Source organism: Pholcus phalangioides, unplaced genomic scaffold, assembly GCF_987345545.1.
Source record: "Pholcus phalangioides strain wild (caught in Gottingen) unplaced genomic scaffold, Ppha-v1.0 ptg000028l_1, whole genome shotgun sequence".
NCBI lineage: Eukaryota > Metazoa > Arthropoda > Arachnida > Araneae > Pholcidae > Pholcus > Pholcus phalangioides.
The window spans coordinates 2,546-13,013 of record NW_028301618.1 but is presented as its reverse complement, the minus strand read 5'-3'; positions in this window follow the sequence as shown (position 1 = coordinate 13,013).

Genomic DNA, 10,468 nt, shown 5'->3' with positions numbered 1-10,468 from the left:
CAAGACAGCAATCATAACTCTCTTTGGATTGTTTGAATTCGTAGTCATGCCGTTCGGGCTCTCAAACGCTGCACAAACGTTCCAACGCTTTATCCACGAGGTGCTACGCAATCTCGACTTCTGTTTCTCGTATCTTGATGACGTGCTCATCGCCAGCCATGACGCAGAGCAACATCACAAGCACCTTAGAGAAGTGTTTGAAAGACTCGATAAGTACGGACTGACAATCAACACATCTAAATGCGTGTTCAATGTACCGGAAATTTCCTTCCTTGGCTATTTGGTCAATGAACACTGCTCGAAGCCTCTTCCAGACAGAGTTCGTGCAATCCAAGAATTTCCTCTTCCAGAAAACATCAGTATCTTCCAGACCAAACTGCCGAAACAGTCGCTAAAACCTTAATTGCCACTTGGTTTGCAAGATTTGGCATACCGCACAGGATCACCACCGACCAGGGCAGACAGTTCCAGAGCCAGCTTTTCCAAAGCTTGAGCAGATATCTAGGATTTCAACATCATAAAACGACTGCTTATCATCCACAAGCGAATGGGCTGATCGAGAGACAACACCGATCGCTGAAAACTGTCCTGAGATGTTGCTATCCTGCTTGGGTTGATGCTCTTCCATTCACCCTATTGGGTCTAAGATCATCAGTGAAAGAAGACCTGGGATGCTCTTCCGCAGAAATCCTCTACGGAACACCATTGCAATTGCCCGGCGAGTATTTTTCGAAAATACCAGACATTATACAATCCGATTTCGTCCATCAAATCCAAAAGCTAATGCGTTCAATAAAGCCCGTGCCTACAACAACTCACGGATACAGCCCCGCATCGCATGTCTTCGTACGCAACGAAGCACCGCATTCTGCCTTACAACCAACATATCAAGGCCCTTTTCCTGTCAAAGATCGCTGAGAAAAATTTTTCAACATTGGCATCAATGGGGCAAGCAAGAGGATCTCCATTGATCGTTTGATTCCAGCTTTCCTTAGCGATAGCTTTAAAGTATCTTCAGAAGTGCCCCATTCAGCCATCCAGTACAGCGTTGCCAGCACAAGCAGTACCAGCAACTGTGACTCGCTTCGGTCGTCACGTCTACTTTCCCGACAGATATTCGACTACAAATTTTGTTGACACTAGGGGGGGGGGGGGAGTGGGTAGTGACCGATCATAAACGATACTCTATGACGTCACGATGTCACGTTTTCCCGTTTTAGTATTTTTCGCCTTGCGACGGATGGTAATCTAGCAACGGATCGCCAGAGAGTTTTCGAACGTTTTTAGTCAGTTGATTGTCTTTCGTCGTAGAGTATGGGTGTCGCGTATAACTTGTCCGTGTGTGTAAAATAAAATGTTCATGTTTTAAAAAATAAAATTTTTTTTATATCTTATTGCCGTCGCTTTCAAGTCCGACATTCCCTAGTGAACTCGACCAATCACAGGAAAGCGGAAGCGAGTTACTCTCGAACCGGTCGGGAATTCGTGCGAAAGACTTCGGAAACTCTCGTGGCTATATATGTGGAAGACTTCGGAAACTGTTCGGCACTTCGTGCTACGATACAATGCGCATGCGCATTCTCATAACGTTATAAGTAGGGCCCGGATGTCCAGGCAATTGCTTTAAATGCCATTTTTACCCATTTTTCAAGTTTTCCCGTAAAAATGCCTTTTTTCTGCCCATAAATACCTATTTTAACATAGTTTTAAGTTTATTGGTGCATTTGAGAGGTCATAATATTCAAAACTGAGATTTTTTTTAGAATTGAGAAACAAAATAAATGATTTAAAAAAAAAATCCAACTCTCAGTATTAATTTTCATCAGAAAGCCCCTTCTCCCCCCTCCCCCCTATTTAAAAGTGAATAAGTGATTTGACAGATAGGGAACTTGGTGTTGCCATGAGTTAACTTTCCTTTGACCGGATGGGGTTAGACGTGGTGTTTCCATGGAGGTATTAGCCCCATAATACCTCCATGGGTGTTTCAGGTGAATGCAGCCCATGTTAGAAAAACAGGAAAATTAGAAATTTTTGCTTTTCTCCACATGCTCCACATTATGTGTCTCGCTCAGGCATTCGAACTGCATTGTATATGTATAGCTGACCGATGACTGTCCCAGGAGGTCATCAGTTGACGTCTTATGACTCACCCAAGGAGGGGTGGAGAAGACGAGGCTCTTGAGGCTCATGTTGTTTTGATTGTGTTTTTTTTTTACACCATAAACGCACTGCAAGCAACCCCATGGCTATTTCACATACATATTTTTCGGTATTTGATTAAATTGACCGGAGACACCCTCGGGGGTGTGCGGCCACGCAAGGCTCCACGCTTGTAGGAGTCCCACATGCGTGGGAATGTGAAAAAAAAGTAAATTTTTTTACAACAGTAGAACAAGATAGCCATGTTACAACTGTAGAAATGATAGTGATTATTCCAAATAGTACATCAAATAAACGAGAATTATTCGCAACTTAAAGGATCCCCACAGATTATTTCCCCCTTCGGACTCCGCATCTGGTAAGGGGCCGTTCAAGAATTACGTCAGCAACATTTTAGCGATTTTTGACCCCCCCCCCACCTCTTGTCAGCATAATTTCGTCAGCACTGCCCTAACGCATATTGGTGGGATCAGAAACGTACGCGGAAGGGGGAGCATAGGGGGCTTGTGCGGCCCCCCCCCAGATGAAAACAAAAGTTTTTAATTCAAAAATTATCATTTTTTAATTAAAATCTCGAAATAAAATACCTTTATATGTTATTATAATCAATTTCTGTTAATTTAATGCTATTTGAGGGGTAAGAACTCAAAATTCCGCTTTAAGAAATTCATTGCGATTTCCCTTTTAAGCCATATATGGTAAACCTTTGGCCCGCGGACCACATATGGCCCTGAAGGTTATCTGATGTGGCTTGTACCTAATTTTGTACAAATGAACTGAGCGACACATTCACAAATCGCTTAAATGACCCGTGGCACAATTCCAGAGCATTTAAGTGGCCCGTGGCACATTTTCAGATCACTGAAGTAGACCTCAAAAATAACATTCAATGATCACTTAAGTAACCCGCGACACAGTTCCAGAACGCTTAAACGAACCGTGGTCCATTTAGAGATCCCTTGAGTGACATGTGGCACAGTTTGAGAGCACTTATGCGGCCCCCAGTGCTGTTCTACATCACTCAAGTTGCCCACGGAACATTCCCAAATTACTTAAGTGATCCGTGGCGTAATTACGGAGTGATGCTGGCGCAGTTCCCGAGCACTTAAGCGGCCCGGAAACATTTCCTGAACACTTGAAGGATCCGTGAAACATTTAGAGATCTATAAAGTGGCTCTGTGTAGGGGACTTATCAGTAGGGAAAATGTTACTTCGGGTGCTCAAAATGTCATGTCACATGTCACTCAAAGGATCTCTAAATGTGCCACGGATCGTTTAAGTGTTCTGGAAATGTGTTGCGGGTTACTTAAGTGATCTTTGAATGTGCCACGGGCCTACTTCAGTAATTTGAAAATGTGCCATGGACCACTTAAATGCTCTGGAATTCCGCCACGGGTCATTTAAGCTATCTGTAAAAAAGTGCCGCTTAGTTCATTTTTACGAAATTGGGTTTGAGGGTTCAAATCACATCACATAACCTTCAGGGCCACATTTGGTCTTCGGGTCAAGGGTTTATCATATATGGCTTAAGGGGTCATTCAAGTATTACGTCAGCATTGATGGGGGGAGGGGGTTTCCGATTTGCTGACTTTTGATGACAAGGGGGGTGGGGAGGGTTTGGATGATGCTTACGTCATCAACCACCCCCTTTATGAAAATATGAAATATTCTTAATGGCATCTTATTCGGTGCACCAAAAACGTGTAAAAAACCTTTCGATACTTATTGGGCACCTGAACTAACATTCTCCCTATTGATAAGTCTCCTACAGAGCCACTTTGGTGGCGGGTTTTTCACGGTCCAGATGTTTCACGGGTCCTTCAAGTGCTCTGGAAATGATTCCGGGCCGCTAAAGTGCTCTCGAACTGTGCCACGCATCATTCAAGTGATCCGTAATTATGCCGCGGATCACTTAAGCAATCTGGGAATGTTCCGCGGGTAACTTGAGTGATGTAGAACTGGGTGCCTGCTCTAAAACTGTGCCACATGTCGCTGAAGGGTCTCTAAATGCGCCACGGATCGTTTAAATGTTCTGTAACTGTGTCGCGGGTTACATAGGTGATCATTGAATGTGAAAGTGATCTTTGAGGTCTACTTCAGTGATCTGAAAATGTGCCACGGGCCACTTAAATGCTCTGGAATTGTGCCTCGGCTCATTTAAGCGATTTGCAAATGTGCCGCTTACTTCATTTTTACAAAATTAGGTTTAAAGGGGGGGGGGTCAAAAATGGCTAAAAATTTGCTGACGTAATACTTGAACGACCCCTAGGAGGTTTTGATCCAGCTGACTTGATTTTGCTTACAAGGGCAAGGGTGAAATAAAACATCATAATTCTCTGCTTAGGTAATTATTAAACGGTTTATTTACAAACACCTGCCGTTTTTTAGAACTGTTTTTAACTTTTCTCCAGCTTGGAAAGGTTTCGCCCCGTTGTTTACGCCGCTAAATTTACGGTTCGAGAGTAACACTTTTCCCGAAGTCACGACCGTTCACTGAGCTTTAGGGACAGTTCATCGAGCTTATATTACTGGAGGGAGTATGACGTCAGCGGACTTCGCCTTGGCAGTGCTGAGAACGGTACCCCTCCCCCCCCAACATCATTCGTCGGAAGATCACGTGACTCGGTGAAAACACACAAAATCCCCCGTTTTTTCTTATGGCATAAATAGGAGTTTAAAACAATAAATGAAAGAAATAATTCCATCATCGATGAGATTAATTCCAAAATTAATGAAAGAGATAATTTCAGCATTAATGAAAGAGATAATTTCAGCATTAATGAAAGATAATTTCAACATAAATTTCAACATTAATGAAAGATAATTTCAGCATTCAAGGGCGTAGCGGGGGGGGGGGCAAACTTACGGATCTGGTCTCCCCCCCCCCCCCCCCCCCCCGAAATGTGAGAAAAAAATTGACCGGCCAAATCTATTGTTCTATCACTTTGGTACCCCTGAACGAAATTTCTGGCTAGGCCCCTGCCAGAATTAATGAAAGCGGTAATTCCATCATTAACGAAAGATAATTCCAAAATTAATGAAAGCGGTAATTCCATCATTAACGAAAGATAATTCCAAAATTAATGAAAGCGCTAATTCCAGAATTAACGAAAGATAATTCCAAAATTAATGAAAGCGCTAATTCCAGAATTAACGAAAGATAATTTTAGAATTAACGAAGGGGATAATCTTAGCATTACAGAATTAATGAAAGGAATAATCTCAGTATTACAGAATAAAGAGATAATTCCAAAATTAAGGAAAGAGAAAATTCTAAAATTAATGAAAGTGATAATTCCAGAATTAAGGAGAGAGATAATTTCAGCATTGACGGAAGTGAAAATTCCAAAATTAATGAAAGTGATAATTCCAGCATTAATGAAAGTGATAATTCCAGCATTAATGAAAGATAATTTTAACATCAATGAAAGTGATAATTCCATCATTAGCGAAAGATAATTCCATCATTAGCAAAAGATAATTCCATCATTAGCGAAAGATAATTCCATCATTAGCGAAGGATAATTCCAGAATTAATGAAAGAGATAATTTCAGAATAACAGAATTAATGAAAGAGATAATTTCAGAATAACAGAATTAAGGAAAGAGATAATCTCTGCATTATAGAATTGAGGAAAGAGATAATTCCAAAAGTAAGGAAAGAAATAATTCCAAAAGTAAGGAAAGAAATAATTCCAAAAGTAAGGAAAGAAATAATTCCAAAAGTAAGGAAAGAAATAATTCCAAAAGTAAGGAAAGAAATAATTCCAAAATTAATGAAAGCGATAATTCCAGCATTAATGAAAGTGATAGTTCCAGCATTAATGAAAGATAATTTTAACATTAATGAAAGATAATTTTAACATTAATGAAAGATAATTTTAACATTAACGAAAGATAATTTTAACATTAATGAAAGATAATTTTAACATCAATAAAAGTGCTAATTCCATCATTAGCAAAAGATAATTCCATCATTAGCGAAAGATAATTCCATCATTAGCGAAAGATAATTCCATCATTAGCGAAAGATAATTCCAGAATTAATGAAAGAGATAATTTCAGAATAACAGAATTAAGGAAAGAGATAATCTCTGCATTATAGAATTGAGGAAAGAGATAATTCCAAAAGTAAGGAAAGAAATAATTCCAAAATTAATGAAAGCGATAATTCCAGAATTAAGGGGAGAGATAATTTCAGCATTGATGGAAGTGAAAATTTTAAAATTAATGAAAGTGATAATTCCAGCATTAATGAAAGATAGTTCCAGGTTTAATGAAAGATAATTCCAGTTTTAATGAAAGATAATTCCAGTTTTAATGAAAGATAATTCCAACATTAATAAAAGAGATAATTCTAGAATCAATTAATGAAAAGGATTAAATAATTTCAGTTCCAAAATAAATGAAGGTATTAATTTCAGCATTAATGAAAGATATAATTTCAGCATTGATAAAAAAGTGATAATTCCAAAATTAATGAAAGTGATAATTCCAGAATTAATGAAAGATAATTCCAGAATTAATGAAAGATAATTCCAGAACTAATGAAAGATAATTCCAGAATTAATGAAAGATAATTCTAATGAAAGATAATTCCAGAATTAACGAAAGATAATTCTAATGAAAGATAATTCCAGAATTAATGAAGATAATTCTAATGAAAGATAATTCCAGAATTAAGGAAAGATAATTCCAGAATTAAGGAAAGATAATTCCAGAATTAATGAAAGATAATTCTAATGAAAGATAATTCCAGAATTAATGAGATATAATTCCGGAATCAATGAAAGAAATAATTATTAAAGGAAAATTCTAGCATTAATGAAATAAATAATTAAATCTTTTTTCATCTATAAATGAGTTCCCAATCCTTTTTTTTTAATCTTTCACCGAGTCACGTGATTTCCCTGCATTAGATGCCGTCGCGGCTGCTCGACGCTCCCTCTAGTAATATAAACTCAATGGGAAAGTTTACAGACGGATTCCAGGGTATAAAACACTCCGCAGATAAAATAAATGAAATTTCACTTCGAATTTCTAGCTCAGTTTATGAGCTCTTAAACATAAGGAACTGAGCGGGATGAAGAATATAATACACACATCTTTTCACCACATGCGTCACTTTTATTTCTGAAATTAGATGGCAGCATATACACTATATGAATTGTAGTGAGGAAATTCACTTTTTACCTGTCGTCTGCTTGTTGGAAGATCTTTTGTTTTTGATGTCTCCTTGTGTCCTACAAAAATAACTGGACTGATAGATTTTAACTTTCAGTTCAGTTTATGAGCTATGTTTATAAGGAACTGAGCAGAATGTAGAATATAGTTTTTTTACATAAACTTCATTATCACCACATAAGTAGTTTCTAATTTCGATATTAGATGGCAGCACCAAAAAACGTTTTGAAAAAGACATAGAACAGGGTTCTTCTCATCCGGTGATCCCTGTGGACTTCCCAGGAGCTCCAAAGCCACCCCAAAAAATAAATAAATAAGTAAATTTTTTTATAAATAAAAGAGAATATCCTACGGGGCTTCGTCATGCAAATTTTATACTAAAAAGGTCTCCGAGAGTCGATAAAGGTTGAGAACCGCAGTCATAGGAGGAGATAGACTTGGAAGTGGTGGGGGGGGGGGGCACGATGATGATGATGTCAATTCATATCTACATTAGATCTGTCCACTCCACTTTGGACGCTGGGGAGCAATGCCCCCCCCCCGTATCTCCACCCATGGCCGCAGCAGTCCTAAAGTATTCCAGAGCAGTGCCGTCTTAACGCATGGGCCCACCCGGGCACGGCCCGGGGGCCTCAAGGGAAAAGGGGCCTCACAAAAAATGAAATGTGGATGAAATTTCCGAGAATTCACCACGTAGGGCCTCAGAAAAATCATTTGGCCCGGGGCCCACGATGCTCTTAAGACGGCCATGTTCCAGAGTATTAAATTAATATTAATTCCCGTAAAATGTTGGTGCCATTTTGACTTTGTGGATAGCATAAGTTTCCACTCACCCTGTAAATACGGGCCTCAATTGTCATTACTTCCTAGATACAATATCTATAGGGGTTACTGACGTAGTCGGGAAGTATGGGTGCACCCACATCCTGCAATGGGAGTCCAGGGCCGGTTCTGGACATTCTTCAAGTGTAAGCGGATGATATTTTGGTGATAAAAAATTGCCCATTACCTCAGTTGGTGCCCTAAAAAATCGGCCCCCCTATCAGTTGGCGCCTTCTGCCGTCCGCGTACTTTGTAGGGTTTCGAGATCTGGCACTAGCAGGGCCCGTAGGCTGGGATCTTTGGTGAAGGCCTTATGTCAGATTTTTCACCGATCCCCTCGATAAAGAATTAATTATTATATAATTATATAAGAGCATATAAAAGCCCGGGGCCACAACAGGGTTGGTCAGCCGGGTCAAGCAAGCATTATTGCGCCCTCTTGTAGCGGTGAAGCAGAGGTTAAATGGTGAAATTTGTTCCCCCTCTGGTCCAGCATCCGAGGCACCAAACCAGCTGGCTCCACAATAGTTGCGGCCTGCAAAGCTATGTGGCGAAATGATTTTTCTGAGCCCCCCCCCCCCCTTCCCTATCTGGCAAGAAATAAATACCTGCCTACCAATTTTCATGCTTTCTCTGTCAGATCGTGTATTCATGAGAGGCCTCTCTACAGCTGAGCCTCCCTACCTCCCCCGGCCGTGCCGATGGCCCCACGCATTAAAACGGCACTTGGGAGAAGGGAGGGAGGAGCATAATCAAACCGACCGATAAAATACTTGTCAATTGGGGGGGGGGGGTCACCGATAAATTCTTATCGTTAAGTCCGGTATTAAAAGTTGACAAAATTTCTTTCATAAAACTTGACAACCAATAGCTATCGTTACACTCTTGGTTCTTGCGATTTCAACCAGATCTCATTTCTGTGACGCCTCTGTGCCGTGCTAAAGCCTCCTAGAAGTAGTATCTAGGAGGCATTGGCCCATGCGCTAAGACGGCACTGGCCCTGTGCCAGGACGGTTTATCTTATATATGTATATATATTTGACCACTGTAAATTCACTTTAGATTGGCCGTCAAAGATCCCATCGGAGGTCCTCAGCAAAACGAGAAGTATTTGAATTTTTCGAGAATTTTCCAGGTAGGGCCTCAAAAAAATCAACTGGCCTGGGCGCCCATGATGCTCTTGAGAGAGCCCTGGCAACATGGGCCCCCCCCCCCCCTCCGGACCAAGAGTTTTTTCTGAGGCTCTACCAGGCAAATTTACATGTGTGCTCCTCGAAAACTTAAACTACAGTCTAATCCGTTTTAACGACTACCGTTATTGCGAAAATCTCGTTTAATGAACACTTTTCCAATCCCTCAGACAAGCGTGCATGGGAACAATGCAAAAAACCTGGAATTCCTTCATAACGAAATTTCGTTATAAGGGGACGTTCAAGTATTACTTCATCATCGATGGGGGGGGAGGGGGAGGGGTTTCCGATTTGCTGACTTTCGATGATAAGGGGGGGGGGGGGTTGAATAATGCTTACGTCATCAACCACCCTTTGTGAAAATATGAGTTGGGATTCAGAGGGCAGAGCAGATGACGAAATTTTGCTGACAAGAGGGCGGGCGGGGGGGGGGGGGTGGTCAGCGTTTTCTGACATTTGCTTACGGGGGGGGGGGGTCAAAAATAGCTAAAAATTTGCTTACGTAATACTTGAACGGGCCCCTTTGTCCAAGTGTGATTGTGTGAGGTATATTTTTGAACGACGCAGTTTTAATAACATCAGGGAGTTGTCACAAAAAAGAACAATAGATGGCGGTAGTGATTCTATCGATCCACTTTTTTTCTTTGGATTCGTGGACTTTGGTGAGTAGATGGCAGCACAAGTATCAGCTTTTCAACTTAATTTTCACGACCGACGCATCCGAAATCCAAGTTTCTTTCTGGAAAAGTTTCCACAGAGATTTTTCCCAAATACTTTTTAACATAGGCTCTGTGCTCATGCCCATGCCCCCCCCCCCCCACACACACACACAGGGGCTTCGGAAGTGTTCGAACCTGTGGGTTCTCATCTTGAGTTTAATGTAGGAAATATATTGTGGTTTCTGTGTGAATCAATTCGGATGGGAGGGGGGAAGGGTGTACTCGGACCTCATTTCTGTGGATGCTCAAGCACGCAGCACGCACCCCACTGCACCAGGGCCGCAACTAGAGGGGGGGGGGAAAGGAAGAAGGCAACTGCCTCTGGGTGGCAAAAATTTAGAGGTGGCAGTTTTAGGTGGAAGACGCCGTTATAAAATTATCGAATTTGAAGCT